Below are 14,561 nucleotides of genomic sequence, written 5' to 3'. Positions count from 1 at the left end.
GACTTACTACAAGAAAAAAACAACCGTTTTTTCGGTGTCAAATTTTATTGCAACTCAAAGAATCTATTTATTCTTATTACAATAATTTTTTAATAACTTATATTCATTAGGATAATTATACCTTGGTCTCTACGAAGCTGAAAGCTCACAAGGTAACAGCAATAATAATAATAATAATAATAATAATAATAATAATAATAATAATAATAATAAATAATAATAACAATAATAAAACCTTCAATCTTCTGTCTAACGACAAAGAGACAAACATCTACTTTATTGCAACGTTTTGTAGTCTAAATTCACATTTCGAGTAATCTTTGGTTTTCATAAAAATAAAAGTTACCCTAATAAAGAAAATCATCATTCAATTTCCTGTTCAAAAACAAACTCCTTCGAAATAAAAAAAAAAAGAAAAAAAGTCCCGCCTAGAGCGAATCAAGTTCGGTATATTTCCTCGACTCGACCAAAATAAATTTTACCATCTATCTGCCCTTGAGTTGAATTGAACTGAATATAGAATTTAGGCCAAAGGCCAAGCGCTGGGAGATATGAGGTCAATCAGCGCTGAAACAGAAATTGACAGTAAAAGGTTTAAAAGATGTAACAGGAGGAAAACCTCGCAGTTGCATGATGAATCAATTGTTAGGAGAGGGCGGAAAGTAAGATGAAAGAAAGAAAATATGAAACGAAAGCGGTTTCAGCTAGGGGCCGAAGGCACCCTGCAAAGAACCTTAAGTAATGCCTACAGTGCACCGCGCGAGGTGAGCTGACGGCACTACCACCCTTGACATTGACTTGGAATCATGAAGATAAAATCGCCCCTGAAAAGAGCTAGAGAGCATCCTAAGCGTCACCGACTTTGATTTAATGCTTCTGCATTCCTTGAATTGAGGCCATCACGCAAATTGACTAACTTATATTAAAAATACACGCATAAAACGAATTATTTTGAGTTATAACTATATCTATGTATCTATCGTACATATAGATACATACATATATACAGTACATACATACATAAATGCAGATATATATATATATATATATATATATATATATATATATATATATATATATATATATATATATATATATATATATATATATATTATATGTACACACACACACACACACATATATATATATACATATATATATATATATATATATATATATATATATATATATATATATATATATATATATATATATATATATATATATATATATATTACATATCGGATGCATTCATGCAATTTAAGTTTACAAAAAATATCATACAAATCTCCAGACTATACGTTATGGTGCATTAAAGCTTCAGACGTGTACTAGAGTAATACTCGCAGCTTAAACGTGATGACCAACACCAGTCTAAGGATGAATCTGCAATATTTTGATGACATTCACTACTCTGACTCCGGTTGATTACTGCAATACATTTATACGAATTCTGATGTCTGACACTCTCACATGATGGCACCTGTTCTTGAAAAGGTTTTTAAAACGCTTTTGATGTTATTACAACTGTTCCTGCAAAATTCCACCAACTTTTGCTAAATTATCAAACATGTTCCTTTTAGATATATCAAGCTTCTGATTAATTCTTACACCTGTTCCTTCTGATTTCGTCACATAACTTCAAGCGCAAAATTTTTCTTCTTCTGACACTTAATTCTGATGATAAGTGATAATCAAACAGTTACGTTCGCTTGTCATTCCGGTAATCTTTTAATAAAGATCAATATCTCTGCACTTTTTCACTTTATTACGAATGTTTTGGTTCCAAACGCTCCTTAATTTTTTTAATAACTCTATTTAATTAAAACCCAACTGAAAGTCTAAAATTTCAAGATTAGCTGTGTTCGTTTCCTAAGGATACTTGCTAAGATGAATTCCTTAAAAGAAAAATGTAAAATCACTTCAGCTAAATTCTAAGGCTATAAAGCTTTCAGGTTATTTATATAGCTTTAAATAATCATTTCTGCACTAATCATTCTTCATGCTATGACTTCACACGAACCTGAAAAACCCAGTTAAAATCAACTACTACAACTCTTTGCAGTGGCATGACATTATTTGTTTGGCAATAATCATAAATTCGTTGTTGAAAAGGAACCTTTTCATTTAAATCTGTGCCAGTGGATAGCCTCTGAAACATTCCGTCTTTAATCTGTCTTATCGTTGTTGCCTTATTGCATAAAAATTAATTGTTTCACAAGAATGCAACATAATTCCTAATTAATAAAAAATTAAAGAAGAAATTTGCAATAAAATTTCAAATATCTAAATATGAAAATTAGTAAGTAAAATTCTATATGTGTGTGTGTGCCTGTGTGTGTGCCTGTGTGTGTGTGGATGTGTGTGTGTGTGTGTGTGTGTGTGTGTGTATCACAAAAACGTGAATATTTTAATTAAATATCGAAAGCGTGAACACGAACATTTGAATAAAAAATAAGCATAAAGACTACTATATCATTCAACACAACAATTTAACTTATATTTAAAAAAGGCTAATGAGCATAATTAATATAAATAAAACACAAACATCAACAGTTCAAGAAGTAACACTTAGTAAAGTACAAGAAAAAATCAACTGTGGGAACTTTAACTGTAACTCTTACGAAGGGCATCTCATGTGACTCAATAAATGTTAATTTAAATATGTTGCAAAGATGTGAAAGGTGAAATAAAAATAACGACTTAATGCAAAAATCAATGAAGAGCAATAAACTGTGCAACACTAAAACATCATTTTCTAAATAATAAAACAGTAAAAAGTTGTTAGTATAACACATAATAAGCATTTGATGTTCAATACTCAATAGGAACTAACAAGTTATTTAAATTTAACACATAATAAGCATTTGATGTTCAGTACTCAATAGGAACTAACAAGTTACTTAAATTTCAATTAATCTTACTGCCATTGTCCAGACTAAGGCATTAAGTCTTCGAGTAATGTATCAGTGAATTACGCAACAGAAATTCCGTGCATAATTCGACGGCATAAAAATCACTCCATAATAACTCATGATTGAATCGAGTTCTTCCAACACGCCGACCACTCCCAAAGAAGTCACGAACTAAGGCGTGACTAAAATCTCGCTTCTGGAGCATTTTATGGACGATGTCAAATTCCTTTAAAGCTAGTGTTACTTTTTACTCCTTTTCGACATGTCACGTCTCGCACAAGTTATATCAATGTTCAATGTTCTTTTTTATTCTTTGTAATACAAAAATAATCAAACGGTCCATTTTTTAAATGATATACAATGTAATACAACAGCTAACACGAATTGGCGAAACAAATCTTGAAACGGATTACTGTATTTTTACATTAAGTATGATAAACGTTGTAATTATTTTTTTTATTGTTTATAACACAGAGTAACGCAAATAGTTCATCTGAATTTTTCAATGTATAACACAAGTAAAAATAAAAGAATAAAACGGATACAAATGATGAATTACATAATTTTTTAAATAATGAAATTTAACAAATCAAGTATTGCACATACAGTATTAATGTTTTCCACTACTTGAATATAAAAAAAATAAGCTAATACACCATTTATACCGGGTATTTGGTAAAATAAATAAATAAATAAATAAATTAGTCAGAAACAACATCAAAATCATATATAAGAGCAAATTTTGTGTATACGGTAAACTTCCTAATAAACAATATTATTGGCAGATAGCTCCTGGCAAAATAAGCAAATGCAATGTAATCGATCAGTGTACATGAAAACTAAGTATCGTCATTTCCATAAAAAATAATATGAAACATGAAGTAACAGCTAACTAACAAAATGAAACATGTAATAAAACACAAGACCTCTTACCTTAATTCTAACGAATGTTATTCGCTGTAGTTTGGCACTCGACAGAAAATTAGACAACTCCCAGAAATGAAACCAAGTTTCTTCTACCAAACTTAGCAACTCAAAACTTTTTCTTCCATAGCACCCACCAAAATGAAGGAAAACAGTTCTAAAAGTCTATCAAACCACGTTCAAAATAATATCAATTAGCTTCCGATCTCTTTAACCATAATGCAAAGTGAAGCGAAGGCGAACGTGACACTTGAAAATGATGGAACCAACAAAGTCACTTCGAAAAGGAAGCGCTGGGGGAAGAGCCGCGCTCACAAACAACCTCTCTTCGCGCCGTGCGGAACAACACTGCAAGGCTATTGGCCTTTCGGGCAGCCGTCAGCCTTACTATTACAACTACGCCTACTACTCCTACTCGCTCGTTCTACAACTAGCTTACTCTGCCACCTTGGGAGGCTTAAGACTCTCAATTCTTTTTCTTCTGACTGTACATTTACATTAGTCATGCAGAATAATCTCTCCCTTGTACAGATTTTCAGCCAAATACTATGAAGTTCATTTACTTATTATTATAGACCGTTCGGATTCAGTGAATTATCTCTCTGAAATCTCATTATTTCATAAACTAGCCAATAATTATTGTGAGTAACAGAATTCAGACTTTATTAACCATATTCACTGGCAAAAATTCAAAACCTAATCAACTAAAACATCCATCACTACCATACATATGCGTATACGGCCCGCGATAATACATACACTACAGACATACACGCACACATATATATAAATATATATATATGTGTGTGTGTGTGTGTGTACATAAAGTGCACCGCATATTTTTCAGCATTTTCCCATAACCGGAGGTGACTCCTGAGAAAAAACACAGTATCGGTCACTCCCACTTTAGCGGCTGAATCTGGGATGAGGCTCCTACGCAGAATACTTCCACAGCATTATCTGTTTCATACATGTACGCTGATTTCCATTTACTCCCATTACTCTCGCTCATGTCTATTATCAACGTTTCCAATCAGCATAGTACTGTTTGCAACAGTCAACTAAAAAAAAGCGCATCTTTGCATGCACATATTTCTGATTTCCTTGCTCTCTCTCTCTCTCTCTCTCTCTCTCTCTCTACATATATATATATGTGTGTGTGTGTATACAAACACACACATATACATATATTGCAGGTAAGCTAGCAGCTAAATGTAATAAATATTTCTTACTTATTTCGAGCCTCCACGTTTCCTCTTCACCGTGGATAATAAGGAAGAGGAACCTTGATGTCTCGAAACTGTCTGGGAATTAGTATTCATCAAACTTTTGGCTTTATTGCTTTTATTCATAGTTGACGTTAAGCTCCTTACATACTTATAGCTGTCAATGAGGTCTGAACTCAAATAAAAGCAATACTTGGGCTGTGCGTGCACAATGAAGTAAGGTAAAGGATAAAAGTCTCTCTCTCTCTCTCTCTCTCTCACGACGTGCTTATCAGCTGGTATCCTGAGGCATACTTCCACAGAAAGTTCACTTGTTCACTTGGTTTGAGGGCGCTAGCTTCAACCTAAAAAGGGACACTTTCCGAACATTGTTCCCACAGGAAGAGCCACCAGCTTGGAATCACAAGACTCTCAAAGGATCGGGGAATTACCCAGAGATGGTAGTGAGGTTTTCGTCCGTATTGGCGGATGGTCTCTCTTCTTTCAGTAAAAATCACCAAACGGCCAGGACATGGGTTTGCAGCTCCACTGACTGTAAGCTTTTTGCAAAAATAAATAAATAAACGAGGACTTTTTTATATAATTAATCTATCTTACAAACTTGAACGCCAGCATATCTTAAACTATGCAAAAAATATAAATTCTGAAGCATATAACACAAAGTTATACAGTAGCTTATCACGCTGAGCCATGTGACATAAATATGTAATAAGGAGGAAGGATTGCAAGATTTTTTCCCAAAATTTAAGAGTCAACGAATGGAATTAAGATACCTTGGCACTGCGGAAAACTAAAGCCAATTTAAAATAGTAAAACGTTTAGCTTAATTTTTTAATTAATTATTCCCCTTCTGGGTTCACACGCATTAATATTTTACAGTGACCTTCCATTTATCTCCTCAGTGTCATCTATAACACTAACAATTAATATTCTTGTTTTGCATAAAATAGTGCTTCACATTTTTTCGCACGTTACATTAAATTCAATTTGGGAACAAGCACTGAAATAATAAATTGGAAAGCTTAAAGAAAATAATAGTTCTAAAGTGCAAACTATGTCCCGTTCGATCAGAAATTTACATACATATATATATACATATATATATATATATATATATATATATATATATATATATATATATATATATATATATATATATATATATATATATACGTGTGTATGTATATATACATATATATATATATATATATATATATATATATATATATATATATATATATATATATATATCTATATATATATTACATGGACCCTAGGGGTCAATAATAGGAAGCTCGTCTTAACAGCGACAAAAACGAGACTTGAATCACCCACGAAGGACTTGATTCTGTCGACAGGCTACTCTACCGTGAGGGTTGAAGCGAAATTAGCGCCTTGACGAGCTCTGCCCAATTTGAGAAACTTCATATAATAATACAAAGGACTACACGTAGCCTTACGTTTCTGTCGCTCACTGAAGGCTAGGCCTCCAGCGAATCTGAAGATGTAGCAACGCAAGTTGTCGGCTGCGACAACACCTTTACCCTCACGGTAAAATAGATTGTGCACAGCAGTTACACCACTGCGGTGAGACGCAAACGTGAAGAAGAAGGACTTGAGGTTAGCAGCCTCTTCAAAAATAGTTGCTGAAAACCAGAAGGACAATACCTTCTGGGGCCACCCACGGTAGAAATAAAATGGTGATATGGTAAGCAACACATACTTAGGTAAGGTATAAATAACTTTTGTATTTATCTGACGGAAGCCGAGAGCAAGGCACACAGGCCTGGGTTAAACTACAATTACTACTTGAAAATCAATTGTTCCTCGCAGACAATTTGTAATGAAAAAATACAGAACGTCTACAAGTTTCCAAATAATTATCTCGGGTGTCCCAGAGACATTGTTGTTAACACTGAGTCAATAACGGTCATAAATATGAAGCAACGTCGCATATTAACAACATTTTAGAGCATGCCTCTCTGACCTCAGTCACTTGCAGGATCGAATTTCACCTGCAACACAGCGGGTGAATGGGTTCCCTCTCGCCCAGAACAAACCCATGAACACCATCATGCTTTCTTTTCTCAGTTGTGGGCTTTTTTCTTCTTTCGAAGAACGCAAGAATACCTACAAGCGTAAATACCAAAATCAACACACGAAGACGTAGAAGTAGGAAAGTTATCATTACGATTTTACATCAGCATATGATGAGGTTTCTTCCTTCAAACCATGACTTAATTTCTCAAGACATAACTCAGTCCTAAACAGCCATTTATTTATTTATCTTTTTATTTATAAACTAATTTATTTTTTTACTTATTCACTCACCCACTTAAGTATTCATTCATTTATTTACTTATTTGTTCATTTGTTTACTTACTTATGGATTTATCTGATATCTGCTCATGCAATTTTCTGTCTTTCTTGTATTTTCCATCGGTTTCCCTCGTGTTTCAAATAAGCGCATTCTGTGGAAGGTTGTGTAATAAACTGACATATTGGCGAATTTTTATATTTGTTCCTTATTAATTTGTAAATATTCTAAACAATAAAATTAATAATATTACAAATGAACACACACGCCTTTACATCATTTAACTGTACTTTCTCTACAAGCGATTTAATAAAGGAGGTGAAAGCAACAATGAGGAAAAATACTCTCTCGCTGCTGATGTATATACTGTGTGTATATATATATATATATATATATATATATATATATATATATATATATATATATATATATATATATATATATATATATATATATATATACATATATATACAAAACAAATCATAAGAAAACAACACGAAATGAACATAACACACTCTGATTAAAGCGAAATAAAAAAGTAACCGTTTTTACCATTAATCTTCAGAACTGATCTTACAAAGGGCAGAGCTGAAATCCATTACGGTAATGTATAAGCTCATGCGGTACAATCACCGATATTAAATATTTCTCAATAACCTTATCAATAACATTTTCATTAATTTAATTGTAAGTAAAGTTTATCAATATGTGTTTGTGTTAGGAACAATCGTTTGTCGATTGTTCCCTTAGTGGATTTTTGCCTCCTTTATTTGTGTTTTTTTCGTGCTGGTGAGTTGACGTCTGTCGTGGAGTGCTTGACAGCGTCAGTCAGGTTCGTAACAGCAACAAGTCAGGTTCGTAACAGCAACCAGTCAGGTTCGTAGCAGCAACGAGTCAGGTTGAGGGTAGCAGCAAGCCAGTTGGAGTAGCAGCTGCAGGTATCCGTACCTGCGAGTCAGATCCTGGCAGCAGAGCAGTGGAGAGTTTTTGAGGACGAGATGGTTGCCGTGTCGGCTCTCATGGTCGTCGTAACTGGAGGAGGACGTCAGTACGTTTCTTGGAGGACGAGATGGTTGCCGTGTCGGCTCTGTCGTGGTCGTCGGTACTGGAGGAGGACGTCAGCACGGTGCGTGAGACATGATGGTTGTCGTTTCGACTCTGTCGGAGTTGTCCTGCAGTGTTCCTTTGAGCTGCCAGTTTATGTATTTAATTCTACTGCCTGGGTATTGTTTATATTTTTGAATGGCTTATTAAGTTGCTTTCGTAATGTTTACTGTTTTGGTTTTATATGTAGATTTTCCTGACTGTTTAATGCCTATTGTGTTGGTCATTTGTAATGTCTGTTGAGCTGCTCATCCTTATGATGCTTTTGGTCATTTATGATATGTTCATTTATGTACTGACTCTTAATTTATTTTATTGCTTTGATCATTTATTGTTCTGAATTTATGTAATGTAATTATTGTGCTGGTCACTTGTGTGTGCTGCTAATGTTTATTATGTTTGACTCATTTGTTTTACTGACCAGTTAATTGTTGCTGCTCCTTTAAGTGATTAATTCACTTGTTATAATGTTCATTTAATTGTTTATTCTAAATTGAACCAATTGTCTCACTGTAAATATGTACTGTAAATAATTTATTGTAAATAAATTAATTTTAAGGTAACTTTTTCGTTTTGTTCTCCTCCTCCCTCCTTTGTTTGTCACCTCTCGTCAGTCATTACAGCCCAATTGCTTGTTTATTTTAAAGAACCTGTCGATCTCCAGAGGCGAGATCATAACAGTTTGTTTATTAATTTGATTTAAAACTTGCCAAGACTAATTTTCTTTTCAAGACTGGATTTTGAATTCGGTAATGTGTTAGTCTTCAGGAATAACTTTTTACTTCTTTTTTAGTATTTTCCAAGACGAAACGCTTACTAGGCAATATGTCAATTTTGATATTTATCACTCCAACTTAATCTGAAACAATATTTATCATTCATGTCTGCAAAAGGTTAAAGAAAAATTCAAAAACTCCCCTGAATTCTCATTTCTGTCGAAACAATGAACCTGGAGATGGACAAGTTTTCCTTTTTTTTCTGAAAAGTGGAAATATATTTCCGCTTAAAGAAGACTAATACAATACTCCTAGAGACACATTTCGCTGCCTTAAATTACACAACGTTCTCTCTCTCTCTCTCTCTCTCTCATACACACCCATTTTAGTACAACTAAAGATGATGACTGATTAAGTTGGCCTCTTATCGAGCATCGGAACTGTAATAACTCTGTTTCTCTTGGAATCCCTCTAAGCCCTTCTCTTTACTTTTCACCTTACAAAAAAAAAAAAAAAAAAAAATCCTGGAGGATATAAAGATTCACTCTCAAATCTTCCAGCCGCGCAGTCTTAATTATATGCATAAAACTTTAATCCTTGTCTGATAAGCAAACTAATAGTAATTATTTTTGTCTTGCAACTCTGCAGTCACTCCAACACCAGCCTTTAAAAACCATTTCCTATTTCACCGGACGTTAAAAGCCATCCTTACGCCTTTCGAAAAACTCTCACAGCACACGCTTCGCTTCATTCACTACGCAGAACCTTCAACAGCAAAACTATGACTTCCTTTCATAATTTCACGTCGTTCCTCCTCGCCTTTTCTGAAAAGCTGCAGAGAATTTTTCGAAGCGCGCGAGGCATCGAGCCATAACCATGAAATCTGGCATCCCTGAAATGCTCTTTCAAAGTCGCGCCACAGGGGCAAAGGCAAGAAAGAGGCCATTGCACTGGCACACAATGTCCTAGAGACCGAACATTATGATCAATGACAAAACCCCCTCTCCACCCAGGCTAGGACCAGGGAGAACAAAGTAGTGGCCGCTAATGACTCAGCAGGGAGACCTATGGGTTCTCCCTAAATCCAATCTCCAACTCATAAAGACGGTAAGGCCGTGTTGCCCGTGTAATATCAAGCATAAATGGACCTTAACTCGGGACCGCCACACTGTAGGGTCTAGAACTCTAGACGATGTCAGCTGATATGCCACAACAAAGATATATCTTCGCATGAATATTAATGAATTCAACCGGCTTTCACATTTTTTTCGGAAATGAACTAAAAGCAAAGCGGGGAGGACACTTGGACGGAAGAAGGATATATCAACAAGTTACGGCCATGCTTTGTACATAGGAGGGCATAAGAACAACTTTCTATTTCTCAGATTCATAGGCACATTGGTTCAGACACGTATTTACCGGCCATCAGCATTTATTAACAGGAATATGGTTAATGATGATCTTGGAAACCTAGCTTTTTTTCACTAACGAATTTCCTGTGTGTGTGCCGCTACACATATTAGAGAATTTTTTATACAAGAGACAAGGGGGGATTGAAAAAATAAACGCATACGTACTCTCTCACTTCTATCAGAATGAAACAAGAACACAACCATGAAGAAAATCGAAATGAACGCCCCATGAAAAACCAAATACAAAACTCTTAAAAATGCTTCAAATGGTGAAAAACAAATATTTTCCACCAAGAAAAACAATACATAGTCTTCATCCGACTGCATTTCTACGCCTTCCTATTCATTTCAGTCCGTTTCTCAAAGCCACGTCCATATGAGATTATGGGAAGATGGGAATTAGGCAAAATCCTCCAATCTCGAATCTCAGGAAGATATGGCTTCCGATCAATCATCAGTCCACAGCGTTACGCGATTCAAAATCAACACAAGTCGAGTTCCCACATCATATTCTCGAGTGGTGTTTTTTTTTTTTTTTGCTTCCTTGATTAATCAGATCTCTCTCTCTCTCTCTATTACATGAAACACACACACTCATATATATATATATATGAATTTTTTTATCACACCGTGATTTATATACAATCATGAAGCTACAAATGTCGCTTAATATCAAATCCACGCTACCTCGGGAATATCTCCGATGGAGAATTATCACCGAAGGGGAATTTATATAAGTGATAAATGAATTGGTACCGCCGGGACACGAACCCTCGACACGGACCTATTCAGCGACTCCAGTTGACGTTACCACTGCGCCATCAAGAGAGGTATAAGTCATTACCGAGTCTGCTGTACTGTTTTTTCCTTCGTGAGCGGGGAAATTGTACTTAGCCTCGGCAATGACCCACCTCCGCCATGATAGTTCGTTGGTACGTTTGGAACACGCAGCTCTTATTATGAAATTTTGTATCACACCGTGATTTATATACAATCATGAAGCTACAAATGTCACTTAATATCAAATTCAGCAGACTCGGTATTGACTTATACCGCTCTTGATGGCGCAGTGGTAACGTCAACTGGAGTTGCTGAATAGGTCCGTGTCGAGGTTCGTGTCCCGGCGGTACCAATTCATTTACCACTTATATAAATTTCCCTTCGGTGATAATTCTCCATCAGAGATATTCCCGAGGTAGCGTGAATTTGATATTAAGCGACATTTGTAGCTTCATGATTATATATATATATATATATATATATATATATATATATATATATATATATATGTATATATATATATATATATATATATATATATATATATATATATATATATATACATACATACATACATATGACGCAATGTGTATCAATAGTTAGTGTGTGTGCAGCAACGAAGGTTTCCGGACGCGTAAAATACGCTTCACATTTAGACTTCCATACGCACGTCGGGACTAACATCTCTTACCACTAGCTTATTCCTATTACGTACGCATAATGAAGGTACCTTGGTGCAAACTTTGGGACCGTAGGGACTTTCCTCAGGTCGGTAATTACCGTCTTGACCCTCTTTCTTATTACTGTCATTTCTGGACGGCATGGGAAGACCACCATCTATTCATACTTTACACATGCCTGTTGATTCCTACTTTTTGGATGCGGTTGCTGGAACCACGCTCCCCTTCTACCCACTCCAACCGAATAACTATCGAGAACGTGAATAACAGCTTAGCTCAACACTCAAAATGGACTTTTAATTGAACGTTCTCGCATCGCGCTGCACTTGCTCAGGTTCATTCGCCTAGCGAGGAGCCTGTATATGTATATGTGTGTATGTATATATGTAAGTATGTATGCGTATATAATCATTATTGTTATTACCCCTGCTGCAGCCCTAGTTGGAAAAGCAGGATGCTAAATCTAAGGGCTCCAACATTCCAATTTAGAAAAAGAAACATAAAACTAGGGAAATTACATAATGGAAATTACAAAAAAAAAAAAAAATAGATAAAACGATCAAAATTCGAAACGCGACTCATGTCAGCCTGTTCAATAAAAATGCATTTGCACCAACTTTGAACTTCTGAAGTTCCCGCGATTCAAGAACATGAATATGGAGACCATTCCCTCAATTCTGTCGCTCTGCCACAAAACTTCTCGGAAACTGCAAGATACTGAGCCTCCCAGAGGAAAGGCAAGACTGACAGAATTAACTGCATGTCTAGTACTCAGGGGTGGGTAGTACGGTCTGGGAATATCTGAATGCAAAGGATGATCAGATTTGTGACAAATTTTATAAAATATCAAGAGGAATCTAATCGAATTACGGCGCCAAAGGTTGTTTATATATATATATATATATATATATATATATATATATATATATATATATATATATATATATATATATATATATATATATATATATATATATATATATATATATATATATATATATATATATATATATATATATATATATATATGTATATATATACATATATAATACCTCTGAAATTATCTCACACCTTCTTCATATGAAGGAGCTAAGTAGTAGGTGATGAAACACTAAATTGTTTTGGAGAAAATATTCAAATAAATGAACAAAACTTCTGAAACTTAAAAATCATGGATAATCAGAAAAAAAACATGGAAAATATCTTATCAGATAAGTAATGCTTGAAGCCAAACAAATACATAGAAATATATACCCCAATAGAGCCGTCCGTAGGGGAAATACAACTCTATCCAATTTTCTGGCTTATTTTTATTGTCAGCTGGCAAATGATATCCTATAAAAGTTAAGTCATTTAAAAACTTGAATTGCCTATCATAAATTATCTCTCTCTCTCTCTCTCTCTCTCTCTCTCTCTCTCTCTCTCTCTCATTAAGTACTAATTAATGCTAAGACTGACACATACAAACAAAAACAAGAAAAACTTGAGTATTCGTCCCAGTCACTCCAAAAAGCAGGATAACAAAAAGTTTTAATGAGACTAATCCTGCTAAAAGACTGATTACAGAACAAACAAAAACAAAAGTAAAAAACAGACCACTGAGCTGATTAACAGCTCCCAGTCATTAGAATTATTTTACCAAAAACCAGGATAACAAAAAGTTTTGGAAAACACATTATCTCGAGAGATTAATCACCAGCCCTCTAAACTTCATCAGGCTGATTACAGAACTGGAGTCTAAAAAAGCCAACAAGGGCTGGAAAAAAAATGTAGCGAGTTCCTATTGTCTCTGAAGGGAATGAATATCTATCCCACATGTTTGACTCTCGAGAACATAATTTTCACACAGCATCGACGAAAAAATGATGCCCGAGATATATCTAGCAAGCAAGAAACTTGATGTTGTACACATGTAAACAACTCTAAAAAGCAATGACCAAAATATAAGAAAAGAAAATTAGCTTGGAAACAGGTGCTATTAAGATTCCCCTCACAAATATGGCCTTTTTTGTATAACTTTGCTAAGGCTGGCTCTCTCTCTCTCTCTCTCTCTCTCTCTCTCTCTCTCTCTCTCTCTCTCTTCTCAATCAGTTTATTACAATAATTTCCATGTATGATTATATTTCCGATTAAGTTTTTATTTAAAAAAATGGCTAAACCATTTTAATTCCACTGTATATTCTTAAGCAATATCTAAATCATTTCTTTTCTAATAATTATTTGTTTCTTGTTGCAAGGTCTTCCAAGCGCCCGACCTCAGTCTTGCCCAGCATACATCAGGATAAATACGGTGTCACTACAGGTACTCTCTTCCCTTATAAGAGACCTGCCTCTTAAATAAAGGAACATGTGCTGGAGAGAGAGAGAGAGAGAGAGAGAGAGAGAGAGAGAGAGAGAGAGAGAGAGAGAGAGAGAGAGAGAGAGAGAGAGAGAGAATGGAAATTCCACGCCCTGGAGGTGTAGGAAGATGTGACCAGAACAAAAGAA

At 34.8% G+C, this 14,561-nt stretch overlaps 1 protein-coding gene across 2 annotated transcripts in view; it reads right to left on the bottom strand.

The window, feature by feature from the left end:
* The window catches only part of LOC136841683 (visual pigment-like receptor peropsin), a 754,051-nt gene that overhangs the window by 321,414 nt on the left and 418,076 nt on the right, over window positions 1-14,561 (bottom strand). Inside the window, exon 1 of one of the 2 annotated variants that reach the window (XM_067108875.1) lies at window positions 3,849-4,233. The exons of the other annotated variant lie outside the window; for it this stretch is intronic. The gene's annotated coding sequence lies outside the window, so the exon portion shown is untranslated. Of the gene's footprint in view, window positions 1-3,848; window positions 4,234-14,561 lie in introns of those variants that run through there. 2 annotated transcript variants of the gene reach the window in all.

Source organism: Macrobrachium rosenbergii, chromosome 9, assembly GCF_040412425.1.
Source record: "Macrobrachium rosenbergii isolate ZJJX-2024 chromosome 9, ASM4041242v1, whole genome shotgun sequence".
Taxonomy (NCBI): Eukaryota; Metazoa; Arthropoda; class Malacostraca; order Decapoda; family Palaemonidae; genus Macrobrachium; species Macrobrachium rosenbergii.
This window is presented reverse-complemented; position numbering and strand designations above follow the sequence as displayed.